This window comes from Macaca nemestrina, chromosome 3, assembly GCF_043159975.1.
Source record: "Macaca nemestrina isolate mMacNem1 chromosome 3, mMacNem.hap1, whole genome shotgun sequence".
Lineage (NCBI taxonomy): Eukaryota > Metazoa > Chordata > Mammalia > Primates > Cercopithecidae > Macaca > Macaca nemestrina.
In genome coordinates this window covers 141,457,487-141,480,028 of record NC_092127.1, presented here as the reverse complement: position 1 = coordinate 141,480,028, position 22,542 = coordinate 141,457,487, and the positions used below count along the sequence as shown (strand labels likewise).

At 38.4% G+C, this 22,542-nt stretch overlaps 1 long non-coding RNA gene and 1 pseudogene across 3 annotated transcripts; one reads left to right on the top strand and one right to left on the bottom strand.

Moving 5' to 3' along the window:
• The first annotated feature begins 8 nt into the window (after positions 1-8).
• LOC105477234 (uncharacterized) lies at positions 9-22,336 on the top strand. Of its 3 annotated transcripts, none has more exons than XR_011621271.1 (3): positions 9-168; positions 16,415-16,481; positions 22,087-22,336. It is a non-coding gene; the product is annotated as an uncharacterized lncRNA (long non-coding RNA). The 3 variants fall into 3 exon arrangements; XR_984575.2 differs by having other exon boundaries at positions 11-168; positions 16,418-16,481; XR_011621270.1 differs by lacking the exons at positions 16,415-16,481; positions 22,087-22,336 and adding exons at positions 12,199-12,322; positions 15,814-16,403 and having other exon boundaries at positions 14-168.
• Positions 7,107-7,405, bottom strand: LOC112425802 (small ribosomal subunit protein eS21 pseudogene; annotated as a pseudogene).
• Positions 22,337-22,542: the final 206 nt, after the last annotated feature.

Below are 22,542 nucleotides of genomic sequence, written 5' to 3'. Positions count from 1 at the left end.
CAAGGGAGGTGATTGTGGGGGTTGGGGACTAGGGCAAAGTCGGGGGTCCCTGGTCCGGGGTTGCGCTGGGAGGGTACTGACCAGGCCCGACTTCGAGCAGGGAGGTGGCCCTGGGACTGGCTCCCGCGCTAGTCACGCACCCGGGTCCGTCATGTCGGCTAGGAGTCGGTATGTCACTCTAGGGGCTTAAAAATGCCGCCAACAACTTTACCCATGCTAAGGAACTTCTCGCTTCGTTTCTTAGCCAGTTTTCCAGGCCTTCTCCCTTGAGAATCTCCTTCCGCTCGCCCACCCTGAGCGTGGGACGTGGGAGCAGGACGGAACTGGAGTGGTTTCCAGTAACTGGACTTCTAAAGCCGACTCGGTGTCGTCGCGCTGTGTAGCGGACGCTTGTGCTGGGAAGCGTTTTGCAGTTTATAAATTACTTAGGAGTACTTTAAACATCTCACTCCTGGTGTACGACAGCCATATGGGGGTATTCAGAGCAGGTATTAAGGCCGTTTTACAGACCATTTATCACCCTTCGCTAAAACTTAACGGAGTCGCCCAAGGTCACACAGCTGGCTCGCGGTAACTGGGGACCATTCTTTGATTCATAATTTTTTGCTTTTGGCCACCCTGAAGAAGTAGGTTAGGGTCAGATCGTTGACAAACGGGCAAATCTAGGGCTGTTTGAAAGCAAAAGCGACCACTGCGTCCCCCTCTTAAAGAGATTTGCACCCCCTGCCAAAAAAAAAAAAAAGCCCCGTTGCATCAATTTTATAAACTTCAGGAGTCTCCTGACTGCAGGGTGAAGCAGCAAAATAAATACGGGAGTAAACGTTCAGGAGTGGTAGGGAATGGAAAACTGTAGAGCCTATGTAAAGAGAGCAGCCAATTCTGAGCTCCAGCCTACTTTTCCACAGAAGAAGATATGCACACACACTGCTCAGAAGTTACAGTTTCTTAAGAGAACCAAAAACCTGGAATTTTTTCTAATGTGGCATTTTCCTAATTTTTAAAATATAGACCAAATAAATTGTATCTGCAGGGCTCCAGTATGCACCTTCTATGAAAGTAGGTGAATGTGGTTCTATCCCCACCCCATTTCTTTATTTTTAATGAGATAACGGGTAGAAACATTACAAAATGTGCTTAGACAAAAACTTTGAACTTAAAATCCTTGTTCGTTCTTCTCTGCTATTTGAAGAGAAGCTATTTCTGCCAACACTAAAACAGTGCTCTGGATTTAGGCATTTCTGCTACATAACCCACTAAACTAAAATTCTTCATCCAGAGACCTGACCTTTAAAGTAGATTCCAGCTCAATAGAAGTGAGATTATATGTCAGATGATTGATGTGGTGTGGCAGTTGGGGATTTCCATTTAGAAACAAGCTGACCACTTTCGTTGCAGTGGGCTTCATCGTGGAGTCTCATTCCTCCATTTGAATTGTTTTGAATTGTTTTTTAAGCAGAATAATGGAGAGATTAAGTCATTTCATGCAATTCAAAACTGGAGTCAGACAAACATACAAAGTTTGGGCCTGATATAACTTCACCTGATCACAACAAGCCTGCTATAATAAGTTTCAAACTCAGTTTACGAGGATCACTTGAGGCCAGGAGTTCAAAACCAGCATGGTCAACATAACAAGACCTCATCTCTTTAAAAAAAAAAAAAATTGTAAATTAGCCAGGTGTGGTGGTGGTGCACCTGTAAACCCAGCTACTCAGGAGACAGAGGCAAGAGGATGGCTTGAACCAAGGGATTCAAGGCTGCAGTGTGCTATGATGGCACTACTGCACTCCAGGCTGGGTGTCTCTTAAAAACAAGAAGTTTGACCAGTCGAAGTGGCTTACACCTATAATCCCAGCACTTTGGGAAGCCGAAGTGGGTGAATTGCTTGAACTCAGGAGTTCAAGACCAACCTGGGCAACATGGTGAGACTTCCCATATCTACCAAAAACACAAAAATTAGCTGGACATGGAGGGGTGGTGCAGGCCTGTGGCCCCTGCTACTTGGGAGGCTGAGGTGGGAGGATCACTGGAACCAAGGCAGTTGAGGCTGCAGTGAGCTGTGATAGCACCAACTGCACTCCAACCTGGATGACAGAGAAAGACCCTGTCTGTAAGTAAATAAATAAGTCAATATACAATTAAGTGGTAAAGATTACTTGTATGTACCAATGTAACTTGACTTTTGATATTAAAATGTATAATTATACTAAATGTATAATTAAATGTGTAATAATGTATAGACCCCCTCTGAAAGATGAGGGTAACACCAAGCAATATGTTGATTTTTTCACCAAGCATGTGGCAAAATTTGGATATCCTCCCATCTTTATAGTACACTAATGACTAATGTCACAATATTCTGTAACACCCCATAACAAACATATAACTTAAAAATGGGAAGACTACTAATCGAAAACATTAGCAAGATGTGGTAGTGCAGACCTATGGTCCCAGCTTCTCAGGAGGCTTAGGCAGGAGGATCGTTTGAGCCCAGGAGGTTGAAATTGCAGTGAGCTGTGATCACACCACTGCACTCCAGCCTGGGTGACAGAGCAAGACCCTGTCTCAAAAAAAAAAAGCAAAAATATTGTAGAGTATTTCCCCCCCTTATCCAGGAAGGATACATTCCAAGACTCCCAGTAGATGCCTGAAAGTGAGGCTAGTAACCAAACCATGTATGTATAATGTTTTTTCCTGTATATACATACCTTTGATAAGGTTCAGGGTTTAAATTAGGTACAGTAAGAGGTTAACAATAATAAATTAGAACAATTAGAACAATATAACAATTTCATGGATGGAAGATTCATTTTTACTGTAGATCTTAGCAACCTCAGCATATGATTTTTTTTTAAATTAAGTTGAGAACTTCACCTTTTCATTTAAGGAAAGCACTTTATGCCTTCTCTTTGGCATATTCGAATTGCCAGCATCATTATGCTTGCACTTGGAGCTATTAGTAAGTAAAATAAGGGTTCCTTGAACACAAGCACTGTGACAATGCATCTGAAAACTGGGAAGGCTACTAAGTGACTAACAAGCAGAGAGTGTAGACAGATATACTGGGCAAAGGGATGATTCATCTACCAGTCGGGCTACTCAGAACAGCATGCAATTTAAAATTTACCAATTCTTTTTCTGGAATTTTCTATTTAATATTTTCAGACCATTGTTGACCACAGGTAACTGAAACTGAGGAAAGCAAAACCGTGGGGATGGGGGATTACTATGTTACTAATAACAAGAAGGCCAAACATTTACAAACACTTTTACTACCAAAAGATGTTAACATCTATTGTTAAATCATATTCTTCTAGCAAATTTGTGAAATAATAATGTGTAACCTGAAATCAATTTTTAGGCAGAAATTTAGATATTAAGGGCAGGCTGTAACCAGCAGAAAAACTATATTGAAATTTCTCGTCTTTCAGATTTTTTTCAGAAAATTTTATAGCCATATGTTACTTTCTTACTCCTTAAATTTATTTACTGGCTTACAGTAGATTAAGCATTGTAAAGACTTTCATTTTAATGAATCATGCAATTCTTGGACATAACAAAATACTTTTTATGAGTTAAAAACCTTCATAATACACTGGCTAGTGTTTAGAACAAACTAAAATGCTATGACGTGATCTGAAAGTTCGAGAGGTACAAATATAGAAGTCAAATCCCAGACCCCAAAGCAAACTTTTTTATCAACATACAATATTAAACATGTAGTGTCTTTTCTAATTAATATTAGACTATTAAAATCTGTGCTTATGATTTTAAGAGGTTCCATACATTTTGACCTTTAACATTTTAATGAGTCAACATAATAGAATATTTATTTAAGTAAATAGATCTTTTCCAAATATTCATGTGTGTGTGTGGGGGGGGGGGGGGGGAGTTACAGTCAGATGATCTTCCCAGCATATACTGCAAGGATTACTGAACCTAGTTGCATCACAGTATATATACTCAGAGTGCCCTAATCATCATTATTTGGATTTGAAGGCAAAAAGAATGGGCTCAGTGGTTCAGAGGGAGAAATTTTAGTGAATACAAAGATGTTGGAAGGCCAGGCCTGGTAGCTTACGCCTTGGCACTTTGGGAGGCCAAGGCAGGAGGATTGCTTGAGCCCAGGAGTTCAAGACCAGCCTGGGCAATACAATGAAACCCATCTCGACAAAAAAAAAAAAAAATTTAAAAATTAACTGAGCGTGGTGGCGCATGCCTGCAGTCCCAGCTACTCGGGAGGCTGAGGTAGATCGCTTAAGCCCAGAAGGTGGAGGTTGCAGGGAGTCGAGATCACACCACTGCACCATTGCTAATGTTGAAAAATGAAATGTTTCCAATGTCTATATCCAGGAAAACTCTCTTGTGTATTTGGAGTTCCATGCAGAAGGCAGTCTCAGGCATTGTGTTGGTGGAGACATAGCTTCTGTTTCTCTTAGTTACAGTTGAAGTTCCAAGTTCTATAAACAGTTGTAACGTTTCTTGTTGGCAAAGAGAGTTTTTTGCTTTTTTTTTTTTTTTCCAAATGTCCAGATGCCATTCTTTGCATGTTCCCAACCACCTCCCAGTAGTAGTGACCAGGTGAATCAAGATGAGCCCAGTGTACAAACTAATCTTTCGGTGCACTTTTTGGGCATTCTTCAGATCATCAGAAATGATGAGATTATTACTGTGTCACCATCTCATGTCATATCCAGTTTTCTGGTTTATTATTAAAGATATACAGCTCAGGAACAGCTGCGTAGATGAGATGCATAGGGCAAGGTACAGGAAGTGGTAGTGCACAAAGCATCCATACTTCTCCAGGTGCACCACCCTCCCACCACCTTGATGTGTTTATCAACACAAAAGCACCATCTTCTAGTTTTACACTCATTATTAGACCATGGAAGAACATCCGATGTGGCTTTCTGTTGGAAAATGAAATTTCTACCAAAAAAAAAAAAAAAAGTAGATATGTAGATTCTGGCCATCTTAAACAATGGCATTGAGGTGACTTACAGTCAAAACACAGATATAGAATAGTTTGAGAAAAGTAAAAGATTATAATTTTATTTCAATTTGTTTTAGATATATCAATCTTATATATTTATAACTGTATGACTATAAAAATAGATGGAAAGTTGCCGTATAACGAAGATTCTTCTTTAAAAAAATAGATTGCTTCCCTTTACACATTTCATGTTACACATTTCTGATAAAGTCAATATATGATCGTAGCTAACTGCAGGATTCTGAGATCCTTAAACGGGAAGAATTTTGACAATGAGGGAAGAAAGAGTGATTGCTACATTTTGTCTTCTACTGGAAAAATATAACCTAACCCCCATGTATTTTGCATTAAGGTGGCTCTCTAAGACCTATGAGAAGTGAGAAAGACTGACACAGATTAAATAAATGTCCTTATCCCGAAAGGCTTATTCCACTGCCACAGTGACCTTCATAAGTCATCTCTCCCAATACTTGATTAATCCTTTTTCCTCATAAGTCAGTGTTTTCCTTTGATAACATGTCTTCTATCATCATTAGCCTCACTGTGTTTTACTGTTAAGAATAATTATTTTTCCTTGGCCAGGCATGATGGTTCACACCTATAATCCCAGCACTTAGGGAGGCAGAGGCAGGAGGATCATTCGTAGCCAGGAATTTGAGACAAACCTGGGCAACGCAGTGAGCCTCTGTCTCTACAAAACATTTCTTTTAACTTTTTTAAAATAATATTTTTCCTGCCTAATATTATTATATTATACCAAGTTAAATGGTCATGTCTTTGCTTTCCAAAAAAGTAAAAGTTATAAGGTCTATTAAAAGAATATATATGCCTCCATTATTAAAACAAATGTTTTTAAGGTATCAGTAATATTTAAATCCTCTGTTAAAACTACTCCATATCATCACTATACCTTATAAAATTTCATATATGCCTAAAAAAAATCTGATTGTATAGTGCAAAATACCAAGATACTCGCAAATATTCTTAACAGGAAATCTGACTCATCTGACATGAAATACAATTCTGTGATAGAGTTTTGACCATGCTTTTCAAAACAGCTTGACGATGCTTTTCAAAAAGACTGCAGGATATAGGCATCTTCACCACCAAGAGAGGCGCTTTCGTCCTTACCCAGCAAATGGGGTGGGGGATAAGAGGAGTTCTGTACCTTGTCCTCACGCCTCATGACAGGGATAGCTTTCTCCCTAGAGAAGTATCTGTCCTAGAGTAGGATTACAAACATATTTCTGGATATGTTCTCACCCCCCCCCCTTTTTTTTTTTTTGAGACAGAGTCTTGCTCTGTCGCCAGGCTGGAGTGCAGTGGTGCGATCTCAGCTCACTGCAACCTCTATGCCCTGGGTTCCAGCAATTCCCCTGCCCCAGCCTCCCAAGTAGCTGGGATTACAGGTGTGCGCCACCACACCAGCTAATTTTTGTATTTTTAGTAGAGACAGGTTTTCACCATGTTGGCCAGGATGGTCTTGATCTCCTGACCTCGTGATCCACCCGCCTCGGCCTCCCAAAGTGCTGGGATTATAGGCGTGAGCCACCACGCCCAGCCCTCCCTCTTCTTTATAGCCCTGCATTTCCTTCCTGTAGACAAGCTACTACCTTGCTCCTGTTAACATTTATGTAAAACTTTAGCAGAGTACAAAGTAAGAACTAACTCTTATTGGGCACTTGCAATGTGCCCATGCTATCCTAAAATGCTTTACATGTATTAACTCAGTAAATCTTTCTGACAACACTATATGATAGCGTCTATGATTACTCTTACTTTACAGAACAGAATACTGATGCACAAAAAGATTAGGCACAAGCGCAAGGTCTTATGACTTTAAATAGGGTTCAAAAACAGCTATTATGACTTTATGGCTCATGCTTTTAACCACACCATACAGATTCTTTGAAAATACATGATAAATGACATGACAGCTACAGTCTGAAATGATAAGGTACCTGCTGCTGTACCCTCCATCTACTTATCTTAGATAAGTGTGCCGCCACAGCTTAGGGAACCCTACTATAATAAGTGGGATTATGTTTAATTTCTGATTAACTGAGTATTTTTTAAATGTTTTTTAATTTCTTTTTTTTCTTTTTTTAGGTTTTCACTATTTATTTATGACAAACTTTCCATATCCATGATTCTCTCCAGTCAAAAATTTTTTCAGATGATGCCACTGGCCTTGGCCAAGCACAGAATGTAGTCATCTGACATACCCACCCTGAGAATGACCTCGCAGATAGCACAGGTTTTAAACTGGCCGTTAAACCTGCCTATGACCTTGTCAGCCTCCACCACATTCATCTGGATGGATGCATGGTTCTTGACACCAATGATGCGATTACTAGCACAGCCTTTCCGCTGCATGTACAGGTCCACAAGCTCGCCGCTGTAATTCTGCATCTCAAGACCATGCCTGCTGCCACCACACTGCACGCGAGTAGAGAAAAGAAAACAACTTGGTGTCTGTAAAATTTAACAAATATTTGCTAATTATCTGAAAAGGGTAAAGCACTGTAGATTGGGGCAGCTAGCAGCAGCTGAACAAGTTGAATAAAACAAGTCATGGCTTCAGAGTTTACACACTTTTGGAGGGGATAAAGTATGTACAGGACCATATAATAGAGACGGAGACAAATTAGGGGTGGAGATAAGGCTGACTCTAAGTTCTGTACAAATGATGGGTTCTAAGGTCATATTATTATGGTACGTTGCCTTCAAGTCTCCTCCTGGCAGTATGGTGGATGTTGTGATCTTACAAACTTCTGGAGACAGAAAAGCAGCTCTTGTCGGTTTGGAAGCAAATGGACAATTCCCCTGGAAACATATTAAATTCTGCCTCAGTGCGTGGAACTGATACTGAAACTCTATATATTCATGACACATATATGCAAAAGAATTGATTCAAGTTACTGTAGTTACTGTAGAGGGACAGAGAAGAAAGTATTGAAGTTCAATTCAGCTTTTGCTTCAATTATTTATTAAAATTTACATCTTGTTTTACCAGCCTTCTATTAAATGTGGTAGAGACTGTTAACTGAACATGAACAGTGTGCCAAGTAGTGTGTGAACCAGTTCACAATCAGAACCCATACAGTGTGATAAAAATTACGGAATTTCAGAGGTGGAAAGTGATATAATCAATTGGAGAAACTGAAAGGAAGCAGAAAAGGAACATTTTTTTTGAGCACCTAATATGTCTCAGACATTATGATTAGCACTCTCTATATGTTACCTCTTAATCCTCTAACAAGTGAAGTAGATTTTATTACCACTACCTTGCAGCTCTCTACTCCAGCCAGACCTGAAACACTTTCATTTCTTACCAAGCTGTTTCAGGCCCTAATGCTCACTTAGGTTAGAATATCTTGTTCTTTCTCATGATCACCTGATTCAATGGGTGACTATGTGGATCCCAGGGTAACCTCTCCTCTGAGAGCTTTCCTGAGTTCTGCCACCTACCAATCCAGGGTTAGAATGGACTAGGTTCTAGTTTGTACCCCACACTACAGTTTACAGACCCTCAGAACTACATCTATCACTTAACTACAGGGGCTTCCTTACATAGCTGTCTGCCTCTACTGAACTGTAAGAGCTTTGAGGAAAGGGAGCATGCCACAATGTTGCCTTAAAACCCATTGTCGGTTGGGCACAGTGGCTCGTGCCTGTAATCCCAGCCCTCTGGGAGGCCGAGGTGGGTAGATGACCTGAGGTCAGGAGTTCGAGATCAGCCTGGCCAACACGGTGAAACCCTGTCTCTACTAAAATACAAAAATTAGCTGGACATGGTGGCGTGCACCTGTAATCCCAGCTACTCAGGAGGCTGAGGCAGGAATGTTGCTTGAACCTGGGAGGCGAAAGTTGCAGTGAGCAGAGTTCATGCCACTGCACTCCAGCCTGGGCAAAACAGCAAGACTCTGTCTCCAAAAAACAAACAACAACAACAACAAACCCAGTGTCAAGCAGCATGCTTGACATATACTAGGTGTCGAATAAATGAATGAATGACTTAGCCAAAAATCTAATAAGTGGTAGAGTTAAGGGGTTGAGACCAGGGTGAAATCTCAGGTCTGTCTGAAACTCCAAGGTTAGCCTATCTGCACCTAAGTTTTGGTCGTCTTTAAAAGAGGAAGAATCTGGTTGTTGTTTTTTGTGGTGGTGGTATGGTTTTCTAAGGGGGTTTGGAGGTAGTGTGATCTGTGAATATTAAATAATAATACATAATTAATACCAGTCATAGTTCTGGACACATCATAGATAATCAAGAAATGCCAGTCCCGGCCGGGCGCGGTGGCTCAAGCCTGTAATCCCAGCACTTTGGGAGGCCGAGATGGGCGGATCACGAGGTCAGGAGATCGAGACCATCCTGGCTAACACGGTGAAACCCCGTCTCTACTAAGAAATACAAAAAATAGCCGGGCGAGGTGGCAGCGCCTGTAGTCCCAGCTACTTGGGAGGCTGAGGCCGGAGAATGGTGTGAACCCGGGAGGCGGAGCTTGCAGTGAGCTGAGATCCGGCCACTGCACTCCAGCCTGGGCTACAGAGCGAGACTCCGTCTCAAAAAAAAAAAGAAAAAAGAAATGCCAGTCCCCTCTTCTTTCCCTGTATCATCTTGTTCAAAGTTATATTTGAAGTGACAGAGTAAAGACCCAAACGACTCTACCATGCTACCCTTTCGTCACAGATGCCTCACAGGTATAAGCTATTCATTCTTATTTTTGGTGAGTTTTTAGCCTTCTTAGCATTTATCATTTCATTTTATTTTTTCCTATTTTGGCAAACTTAAAATTGCAATTGTAGGCAGACTTGAGGCAGGAAAGAGGCTTTACCCTGGCTAAAAGCTTCCAAAGGGCAAGAACCATGGCTTTTCCATCTGTATATATGCCTGTTCCCAGTAAGGGCTTAATAAACATTTGCGGACTGAAGTGCATTGGCCAACTTAAGCCTGGATCATGTCCCGGATCTTCAATGCTAGTCTTAAGAGAAAAACATGCTGGCAGCTAGATAAAAAGAAAAAAGAAAAGAAAAGAAAAGAAAAAACAGGAAATGGGCAACTGTTCAGTGTATAGAACTATATAAGAAAGGATATTCTGATTCTAGAGTGAAAAGCTTATGCAATAAGGTAAAATCAGGACAGCATGACCAAGAGAATGCTATAAGTAAAATCATCAACAAGATAAAGATAGGTGAGAAACTCTGAAACTTGACAGTTGTAAATTTGAAAGCAAAGCTTGGGGATATAAAAAAGACTGGTCCCCACCACTCCAAACACACAAATCTGCTTTAGGATGATGATTAATTTTCCCCTGCCTAAAATATCTCACCTTTTTCACTCTTTTTGTTCTTGCTGTTTCCCTAACCTTGACCACTGTCTTTTCCTCCTCACCATCCACTTTAGGCATTTACAGCATTCCTAATTTGCTTTACCTTCTCCATGTTTTTTCCCAACTTCTCACTTCATAATAATACAACAATTCTCAGAATTACCATAGCACTTTTGTCTGCATACAAAGCCTGGCATACTGTGTTCTTTAATTGGTCACTATGCATAAGTCTTAACTATGAAACAAAATGCATGCTTTTTGTTTACGAAACAAAACGCATGGTTTTTATTTTTAGGTAATCTCATTGCATATGTAGCCCAATACTAGGCATATTACAGGTGCTGAATACTTTAGTGCCTGGATAGTAAATGCCACTTTGAATTGACATTTTGAGATGTGTGGGGTTTTTAAATTGCATTTTGGATAAAATGCAGGAATAAAATGAATTAAAGACAAATACTTTGAAGGGGGAGTTACAACTGAACAGAGTCTAGATAAGCAGAGATAAGTTTCACTGCACTGGTGTTTTAAAGTAAAAAAGAAGTTCCTATTGTAGATCTTTTCTTGAAAAAAATCTCCATGAAGTATGAGCAGATATTACCTAAAAACAATTTTTATTATTTGTTTTCATCTTGTTGAAGATCATATACCACCTTAGTGTATATTACAAGTTACAATGGAAACTATATGTACCCACTTCTTAAATCATATTACTTGCAAATTGCTTTTTATTGAATGTTTTTCAATTATGCTATTTGTGTATTGCCCTGAAAATAATATTTAAAGGAGTGATTCTTTTTTTTTTTTTTCTTTTGATACTGAGTCTCGCTCTGTTGCCCAGACTGGAGTACAGTGGCGTGATCTTGGCTTACTGCAAGCTCCGCCTCCCGGGTTCACACCATTCTCCTGCCTCAGCCTCCCGAGTAGCTGGAACTACAGGTGGCCACCACTAGGCCTGGCTAATTTTTTGTATTTTTAGTGGAGATGGGGTTTCACTGTGTTAGCCAGGATGGTCTCGATCTCCTGACCTCGTGATCTGCCCACCTCGGTCTCCCAAAGTGCTGGGATTACATGCGTAAGCCACCGTGCCTGGCCAGGAGTCACTCTTAAAAGGATAAGTACAATAGTTCCCCCTTATAGGTGGTCTTACTTTCTGAGGTTTAATTTACCCGTGGTCAATCTCAGGCCAAAAATATTAAATGGAAAATTTCATAAATAAACAATTCATATGTTTTAAGTTGCACACAATTCTGAGTAGCCTGATGAAATCTCACGTGATCCCACACCACTGTGAATCATCCCTTTGTCCAACATATCCATGATCTATATGCTACCCACCTATTAGTCACTTAGCAGGCTTTTTGGTTATCAGATTGAAAAAACATAATATATAATAGGATTTGGTACTATCCTTGGTTTCAGGTATCCTCTGGGAGTCTTGGACCCTAGCCCCTGAGGATAAGGATGGGACTATTATATACTTTTTAAAAGTCTTTTAGTTTTTCATACTTCAACATGACACCTTATTTCTCTTCTCTCTGTTATCTGCTGACACGAATGGGCCTACTTATACTGACAGATAACATTTTCTCCATTTACTGTGGCAACACCCAACTAATGTTTACTGATAAACTAGCAGCAGCAAGTCAGAGCATCTACAAAATGCAAGAGGAATTTGCACTCCTGAGTTAACTTTAATTCAAATGTGAAATTGTGTAGCTAAAATAAACTCATATAATGTAAATATTTTACAAAAATGCTTGTCACTTTTACACAAATAAAATATTCTCTGTTGAGTCCCCATACCATATCTATATTATAGACAAGCACGTTTGTAATTTCTAAACTTATAAACTTTTTTTTCTTTTTTAGAGACAGGGTCTCACTGTGTCACCCAGGCAGAAGTGCAGTGGTGCAATCGTAGCTCACTGCAGCCTTGAACTTGTGGCATCAAGCAATCCTCCTTCCTCAGCCTCCTGAGTAGCTGAGATTACAGGTGTGTGCCACCATGCCCAGCTAATTTTTAAATTTTTTTGTAGAGATGAAGGTCTTGCTATGTTGTCCAGGCTGTTCTCAAACTCCTGTCCTCAAGCAATCTTAATGCCTCAGCCTTGCAAAGTGCTGGGATTATAAGCATGAGCCTCTGTGCCTGACCAAACTTATAAACTCAATATAGATATATGTATGTCTGTGTATATGAGTATATTTAGGCAGCAGTGCATTAAAATGTCCATTCTGTATTCACAGATGCCAAATTCAAATTTTATGTATATATGTGAACACACTTCCTCATTGAAAATGTGCCTAACAGTACATTTAAATCAAAATAATTATTATGAGAAAAATTAATGTCAATATTTTGCACCAAAGAGGATTAATCATAGATTTGGCACACTTAAACTTTGAACTTTCTCATAATAATATGACAACAAACAGGTGATCAAAACATTTAAAAATTAAACAACTAAACTAAAATCAAACAACTAAAATTGTTTCAAATAATTTTACATAACAATTTTAATTTTTGTTGAATTTATCACTTGTTTTGATAACATTGACCTACAGCCTCAAAGACAGAGTAACTAGAGCCAGCTGCTTGGCTTGCCCTATGTACATAATTAAATTAGTCAAATACATACTTACTGCAGGCCTACACACACACACACACACACACACACACAGCATTGTACTAGTCACAGTAGGAAAATAGAAATAAGCCATAGCCATATTCTTTGCCAAACATTGAATCTAGTGGGTACAGGCATGATCTGTTGTGTAAGTTGTCATCCTGTACTTTTTTTGCATTTGTTCTGCCTCTGACCATACATTCATTCTTTCATTCACCATTGTTACGTTTCTCACTTATGACTTAACTACTTTACTTCCCTATAATTATAATAATGTTTGTCTAATAATGAGAATGCTAACCTTAGCAATTAAACTCCTCCTAACTGATTATATTCTATAGTAATGCCCTGCATATCGGGAATAAAATTTAATTAAAATGTATACTGTATGTACATTTTGGATAAAAATAAGTACCTTTAAGAGAAACATCAATGTTTCAGTTTAATAAAATATATTAAGAATGCAAACACCTTTCCTTATTTAAAAGAGGTTTGCTTTAAATTCTTCTTCATCAGAAGAATCCATCATTAGCAATTCTAGTAGAACATTCATTAATATTTCATGTTGTCACATCTCTTTTCAAAAAAGCAACATTAGTCACTAATTCAACCAATTCAATCTACTGAATTACCAAGAATTTATAAGCACATTCTAATTAGGTACTAATTAAATCTTTAAATTCTAAAACTGATTTTTTTTAAAGAAGTAAAATGCAGAAGCTACATTGTACTTTTAGTTATATGATTGTTTAAGGAAAGGCTTTTGTTCATACCTATCCTTCAGCATACCTACAGAGTGTGTAATCAAACTCAGTTTTATAGCTATGCTTTATCTGGTAGTATGAGTATATGGATATTGTTTGTGACAGCACTTTCAAGATAGCAGGTTATCATCTTGTAAAAAATACAATTTCTTAGCCAACGAGTTTTACTGGTTGTAGTGCATGTAAAGCAATATATTTTGTGAAAGAAACAGAGAAGAATATAACTTGATTATTTCTGTGGTTTTTATTCATTGGCAAAGAGAAACATAAAGGTTGACAACTTCACATAAATCATATTTTCTTAAATAAAAGCGTGATACTATAAAAAGGCAATGGTGTTAGTTAGGGTGCCTAAATTCTAATGTATAATGGTTGATTTAGTAGACTGTATGAATAATGCGTTTTATCTCTGAAGACAAATTTAAGTTCTCGATGATGCCATTATTTTGCTTGATCTGTCTGGCATGTTCATATCTGGTATTTGTTATTAGAAATCCAGGAAGAGCAGAAAATAAAAACTTTCTCCAACAAGCATTTATTATCCCTCTAGCCCTATAAATGTTAGCAGAAGGGACCAATGTAAGTGTGAGTGGAAGATAGGCGTTCAGTATCTACATACTCACTTTATATTTTTGAATCCTAATATCAAGATTGTCTTTTATAAACAATCGAGCACTCTGTCAATTCACGTTTAATTTAGGATTCATTATTCAGCACACACTTATTAACCTAGCCCCTATATGTGACTCTGCACATTGATTAAATGATTAATAAGGCACATTCTCTTTATTAAGGAATTATACTCTGATGAAGAGTTAGATGCATTCACATCTAATACAAAGCAGGTGCTGAGTGTTGCAGTAGAGCTGGGAAGTGTGATAGGACCATAGAGGGAAGGATTAATTGTAATAAGGTATTGAGCAGGATTGTATGGGGGAGGTGGCATTTGAGATGAAGATTGAAGAAGAGCTAAGACATCAACAAATGGTGATGATGGGTCAATTTTATATGAGTGACTCCATCTGGCCCATACCTCACATCTGATCCCCATATCACCTGTTCTGCTTCATCTTCTTCATATTTTACATAGTACTCATCTTCTAACATATTTTACAATGTATTGAATTTATTTTCTGCCTACCCCCACTAGAATGTTCTGATAGACACTTTCATTTTGTTCACTGATGTACATTGGTGCCTACTAGTTCCTGCTCATTGTGGATGCTTGACAAATATATGTGGAATGAGTTAATGAGAGGAAAACATAAGTAAACCACTGAGGTAGAAAATGCAGATTTTTTTTTCAAATAATAAAGGATCCAGTGTGGCTGTTAAGACTAGGAAAGACCTTTTGATGGCCATATAGTACAAGCGGGAAGAATGCTTGATGTAGAGGGAAGTGGCCTAAATGCTTTTCCTTACTTTTCCCCACAACCAAGCCAATTTCTCTGTAGCTCAATTTCTCATTTGTGCAATTGACAATTCAACTATAACACTATGGATTTTATAAATAGTTACTGAATAAGTTAAATGATAAGAAACTCCAGTTCTGACATCTTTATGATATTGTTACCATCTCCCATTTTATTTGCATCTATTTTCTTTGTATATTGGTTTTGCTGCTCTGAAATTGTACTCTCTTGCTAAAGTTGCCTCTATATCGCTTCAGTTTATTTTTTAAAAATACTGAAGTCTATAAAGTATATGAATCCCCTCTATCAAATAAAATGATGTTGACTGAATATGTCCAACATTTGCTGAAGTCAGATGACACCAGAAGATGACATGCAATGTCAGAGTAAATACACACTACTCTCAGCTGCTACATCAGTTTTTACTGTTCCAAATTGCACCAACCTATGGGAAAAGGGATGGTCTTAGAGACAGACCTAAGCAGACTATAATCACTAAAAATATAATTTGTGGTATGATAGTGGGTTTGGTGTTCCTTTTGGAAATTTGCATTGTGAATAAATTCATATCCCTCCTCTTTCTGTCCTTCACCGTGTCATTTATTCACTCATCTGTCTTATAGTATTATTTAACCATTTTGTTTTGTTTTGTTTTGTTTTGTTTTGTTTGTTTTGTTTTTTTAGAGACAAGGTCTGGCTCTGTCACCCAGGCTGGCGTGCCGTGACTTGATTGATCAAAGCTCACTGCAACCTCAAACTCCTGGACTCAAGTGATCCTCCCACATCAGCATCCTAAGTAGCTAGAACTAGAGATGCACAGCACCATGCTTGGGTTCTTCCCATATTTTTTTGTGGTAGATCAATATTTAGTGGTATCATGAACTACTTTTGTTCAAACTAAGTCAACTTTGTCCAAAAGACCTTCACATATGCTCAAAATGTTCTGTGTCTGCAAAGTCCAATATGGTAGCCACTAGACTACCATTCCATTGAGTGCTCAAAATATTGCTAGTATAACTGAAGAACTGGATTTTTTCTTTTGTTCAATTTTAATAAATTTAAATGTAAATACTCCCATATAGTTACCAGTTCTATCAATTGGACAACACAGATCTAGATATTGTTCTTTCAGAAGGTTCAGTAAAGACTATCTAGTTATTTAACATTTTTAAGGAATAAAATATATTACAGAAGCTTCTATGTCTAGGAAGACAAAGCAGAGGTGCTTTTCTCTATTGCTATTTCTTTATTTTCCCCTGAACATTATATATAAAACAAACATAAGAAGACTCCGAAAGGTGAAGAGAGGGCAGACCAGCTGGGGACCTTTGGACCCATGGAACAACGTAGCAGTGAGTTTACTGGGTTTTTTTTTTTTTTTCTCTCGTTATATGTTCTAGACTTAAAACTGAAGAAGCAAGCAACCTAGGATGACAATGGCGAAGACCAAAAAAAATCCCGGTAAAAGCTTACTTTCTCTAGCCAAAGGACCAGGAAATAGGTCCCTAGCAAGGCAGAAATTTTTGACATTGATTGCTGTACTTCAGTCAAACTCTGACCCCCCCAACCCCACCCATATCAGTAAAAGCTGAGTGGGGATCCTGGACTTCCATTTTTGTAAGGTTATAAGGATACAGCCAGATTTTCCAGGGACTGATAGAAGTTCCAATAGAAACCAGGTCTTTCATCCCCACTTGCCTGTAAGGAGTGCTCCATCCCCCTGTACTATCAATGGGGACCACATGGGGGGCCTGGATTTCCATCCTTTCCTTGCAGTAACAAGACATCCCTTCCCATTCCCACTGAGGTCATATCAGAGAAAGTCTAGTGGAAAGTCAGGCCTTTTATGACCACTCAGCAGTCATGAGGCCATCCACCTGTGATGCCAGCGGAGACCATTTGGGGAGATGGGACTTCCACTCCACCAGCATTCATGAGGAGCCTGCCCCCAGCAGAGGACAATGGAAACGAAGTAGGAAATGTTGACTTCTACCCCTACCTGGCTGTAAGGAGGTGGTGCCCACACTTCTCCTGCCAGGGTGGTTTCAGATAAAACCAGTTAGAAGATAAAATTTAAATAAGATCCAGAATCTCATAATGCAAAAAATTCAGGTTTTATTCAAAAATCCCTAGTCATATAAAGGAGGAATATTTCAAACTGATATTATTTCAGATATTCAATAATAAATGAGCCTCGATTGAATAAATGAATCTCAAACTCAAATGAAAAAAAGGCAATCAGTAGATGTCAATGCTGAGATAACGGAGATGTTGGAATAACCTAACAGAGATTTCAAAGTAGCCACGAATTTTTTGAAATAAAAGCTTCAATGAGCAATTATAACACACTTGAAACAAATGTAAAAATAGGAAACCTCAGAAATTAAATAGAAGATACCAAGAAGAACCAATTGGTTAATTTAGAAAATTGTGGGGGAAATACAATAACCAAAATAAAAAACTCAGTAGATGGGCTCAACAGTAGAATGTAGAGGACAGAGGAAATAATCAGTGAACTGAAAGAAAATATTTGCAAACCACATATGCAACAAGGAACTAGCATCTGGAATATATAAAGAACTTACAAAATTCAATAGTAAAAAAACTGACAGTCCAATTGGAAAATGGCCGAAATATATGAACAAACATTTCACCAGAAGGGAGTAAGAATGCAAATGAAAAGATGTTCAACATCATTAGCCATCACAAAAAGACACATTTAAACCACAGTGCAATAGTAATACACACCTATCAGAAAAAAAAAAAAAAAAAGTGACAACACCAAAAGCTGGCAAGAATGTAGAAAGTGAATTACTCATACATTCCTGGTGGGAGTGTATAGCCACTCTGCAAAACAGTTTGGCAGTGTCTTTAGAAACTAAATGTGCAATTACCATACAACCCAGCAGTTGTAACCCTGAGCACTCATCCGGAAGAAAGGAAGTCTAAGTTCCCACAAAAAAACTGTACATGATTATTTATTTATAGTAGCTTTATTCATAATAGCCAAAAACTAAAAACAACCAGATGTCCTTTAACAGGTGAAGATTAAACAAATTACAGTAGATCCATACTATGGGACACTATTTTAAAAAAAGGAAGAAAGTATTGATATATGCCACAATTTATATGAATCTCCAGAGAATTATTCTGAGTGAAAAAGCTAATCCCGAAAAGTTACATGCTGTATTATTTCATTTATATAACATTCTTTGCGATGACAACACTATAGAAATGGAGAACATATTAGTGGTTCCCAGGAATTAAGGAGGTATTGGGGGACAGAGGGAAATAGGTGTGGCTGCAAAAGGGCAACATGAAAGATCCTTGTGGTTTCAGAAATATGCTATATGTTCACTTATATCAGTGTGGATTCCCTGGCTGTAATACTGTACTATAATTTTGCACGATATTGTCACTGGAGGGGTTCCCTCTGTATTCTTTCTTTCTTTCTTTCTTTCTTTCTTTCTTTCTTTCTTTCTTTCTTTCTTTCTTTCTTTCTTTCTTTCTTTCTTTCTTTCTTTCTTTTTTTTTTTTTTTGAGACAGGGTCTCCCTCTTTTACCCAGGCTAGAGTGCAGTGGTGTGATCATGGCTTACTGCAGCCTTGAACTCCAGGACCCAGGTGATCCATGCCCAGCTAATCTTTTAATTTTTTGCAGCGACAGGATCTCTCTATGTTGCCCAGGCTTGTTTCAAACTCCTGAGCTAAAGCTATCCTCCTACCTCAGCCTCCCAAAGTAGGGGAATTACAGGTGTGAGCCACTGCACCCAGCCTCTGTATTATTTCTTACAACTGCATGTGAATTGGAATCGTCTCAAAATTAAAAGTTTAATTAAAAGTAAATAAACAAATATGTCTCATGATTAAGTCCACATTAAGCATTAGAATTACTCGAGTTTAGGATTTTGGATTATTTTTTAACGTAATGAAGTGGGACTTTTTATAATCTTTTCACTTCTAGCTGCCAATTAAAAACAGATTCAACTTAGCTGTATTTATCTCTAATTTATCAAGCAGAGCACAGAACCATATTAGATTGTTTCTCTCCCACTGGTACCCATTTTTACTTTTGGATTTACTTGTGTTTTCGATTGCTAGAGGTTTCTACTTCACTCATCATTCAAATATTGTTTTAATGAACAATTGACAGTCTAAATAGAAAAAATCACTAGTTTCTTCATAAGAGTTACTCAGTAGAACAAATCTTGTCATACTACTTATTCCTTTATTCAACGAAGATTTATTGAGTGCCAGTTATGTGCCACGCACTATTGGGGAAACAGCAGAAAACAAGACAAATCTTCCTATCTTCATAGAGTGTATACATTCTAGAAGGAAGATATATACTGATAATTAAAATACATAGAATGTCAGATAGAGATAAGTGCTATAGGAAAAAAAAACTGCAGAAAAAGGGACTGTGGAATAAAGGCGGTTGGGTGCATTATTAGTGTGATCAAGAAGATGATCACTTCTAACGATGAGCAATCATACTGTAGCAGAACTAAATATAAGTTTTCCAAAGAAGATTACAATTCACAATAAAAGAGAATAACTATAGAACAGGAATTTTCAAGCTTCTCCTTCACTGTGATGCGTGTGACTGATGACATTCATATGTGTCACACACTTCCATAGGTAAACCAATGAGACTTCTTGTGTGCTATGTGTAATTGCTGGTACCTGGCTGTAATCTTCCTTATTTTCTCTCAGATCAGCTCAAAAAAGTCAATGAGTGAGAATGTATGTTATTACAATAGTCTTAAATTTGAATGTTTAAATTACATGTTTAAAAAATGTAGTTTATCGGCCGGGCACAGTGGCTCACGCTTGTAATCCCAGCACTTTGGAAGGCCGAGACAGATGGATCACCTGAGGTCAGGAGTTCGAGACCAGCCTGGCCAACATGGTGAAACACAATCTCTACTAAAAATACAAAAAATTAGCCAGGAGTGGTGGTGCACGCCTGTAATCCCAGCTACCAGGGAGGCTGAGGCAGGAAAATCAATTGAATCCAGAAGGCAGAGGTTGCAGTGAGCTGAGCTTATACCACTGTACTCCAGCCTGGGCAACAGAGCAAGACTACATCTCAAAAAAACAAAAAATATACTTTATTGCTTGCAGTAAACAACTGATTTTAACACATCTGCATATTGAATCATTGACAATGAGAGTAATAGTAATTGTACGTGTATAGTAATATCCCTTTCACAGATATTCCTAGGGAATATGCAATTATAACATGGATCTTACAAGCAGGGAAAGATGAGATGCAAGGCAAAAACTGTAAGAGTCAATTTTAGAAAAGCTTCAAATCAGCACTTTTGATGAATACTTCAACGGGGCTAAAATTTTGGCATTAAAGTAAGTGAATACTCAGTGGACTGGATGACTGAATTTCGCTACCCAAGTGGGCAAATTTTCCTGGCTTAAAAATACAATAAATCAATTGTTATTATATTACTATTTAGTGTTACTATTCACTGGTTCAAAAACATTGTAGATGAGAAAATATCAAGCCATGAATTGCATCCAACCAAACAAAGCCCAAGGTAACATACTTCTCATCATAGGAATTATTTTCTTTTCAATGTAATGAACATCTCTAAAATGTCCACTATGGGCTAGGCACTGTGTTATGTACTTGAGGCCAAAGGAAAATTAAGATCTTTGTTTGTTGATTTAAAATAGATCTCATTTTTATTGACTAATAAACAGTCCAACAGTTTTGGCCTTGATGTCTTCTATACAGTAGATCTAAAATCATTTGATGAATGATAATGTCAAATAGGTCATTTCCATCTGAGAGCATGAGTGAAGTATGGGACAGGGGTTAAGTGAAGAGTCCCTTGACCCCATACTTAGTGCTGGTCATCTCCAGCAATCCTAATTCCTCTGTGAAGTGGTCCTCAAACTATGGGATTCTACCCTTTCTAGTTTCACAAAAATAGGTGCTTAGCTTAATACATTATTGCTGGACAAATGAAAAAATGAGTCTAGCTTCCTGGCTACAGGATAATCCTGTAACCCAAATCAAAATCTGCCTGATCCATTTTAGGGTCTCCTGAAATGGCTGTAAATCCCCCGCCCGTATCACATTGCAATGGGAGTTCTGTGTTCAGGTTTGTGGCCCTCTGTGGTGCACCACTTCTGTATAGAGCTTCAGGAATCCTCCATTTTAGTGGCATCTCACACCTTCCAGAATGTAAGGCCTGAAGCAGAAATTAGAGGTTGAGAAATGCTAGAACTTCTCCAAATAAGGCAGCTGCTTGGTGAGATCCAACAGCTGTTCAATGGCCAGGTCTGTATAGAAAGAAAATGAAGGGAAAGCTTGAACCACGCTTATCTCCGTTAGGCCTTGGGGGCTCAAATTTATGAGTGAGATGGATTCTGTAAGCCAGCAGTAGGCTCAGGCATTGTCCTCTGAACTTTAATTTCCCTCTGGGGTGAGGGAATCCGATGATCTTGGATTCCTAACTAACGAGGAAGCATCTTGAAAGTTACCTATCTGTCCCTTCATCCATTTTTAAGAATCAGAGTCAGTCTGATGATGTTTCTCATGCAAATTCAAGCCATGGTGGGAAACTCCTCAATGGGGGCACCTGAGCTTCCACTGTGATAAGTGGTTTCTTGGTCTACAGGGTAGATGAGGGGCTCTCAGAGGTTCCCACAGCCACCTCAATACTTACTTGCCTGTCAGAAGCTTGGAAGAAGATGGACTTCCTTAGCTCTTTGCTTTAGATATATGAGAGTTACCACGGATTTCCTGAAGCTTATGTCTGAGGCCACAGAATACCATTCTGTCTCTGTCTCCTCTCAATCCCCCAAAAGTAATTTGACTGTTCACCCATTGTCCTCCTAGTCAATAGTAGATGCCAATTCAGGGTACATAAGGACTTGGAAATGCTGAGCATATCCTTTAGTGTTTATTCTAATTCTCAAATATGTGTTCCAGAGTAAGCACAAGAGAAGCTACCTGCCAAGGTTGCTGTGGCTGATGAGAACTTCCCCTGTCTCCCTGAAGAAAGCATAATTCTGGACTCAGTTGGGCTCCCTGGTGGCAGAGAGACTCAGTCAAGGAAAATGTTTCCAAATGTTGAGAGTTTGGAAAACTGCCAAATAAATGATACTAGTTCTTAAATCTTAATCATTATATGCATTATGAGTAAATTAACATATTTGGACATTTTCATTTTATACACGTATTTAATGACAAATATATGTAGTCAATCAATGTGTAGCCTTGTAATAGATTTTTCTTGGTTAAACATTTTCCCAGGTCTTCAAATGTTTATTTCTAGAACAAGAAATAAGGTATGTTGTCCATGTTATGATGAGCAATATAAAATTAGGCATTCATTTATTATTTCAGTAATTGACTATTTGTTGAATGCTTCCTATGTGCAAATCA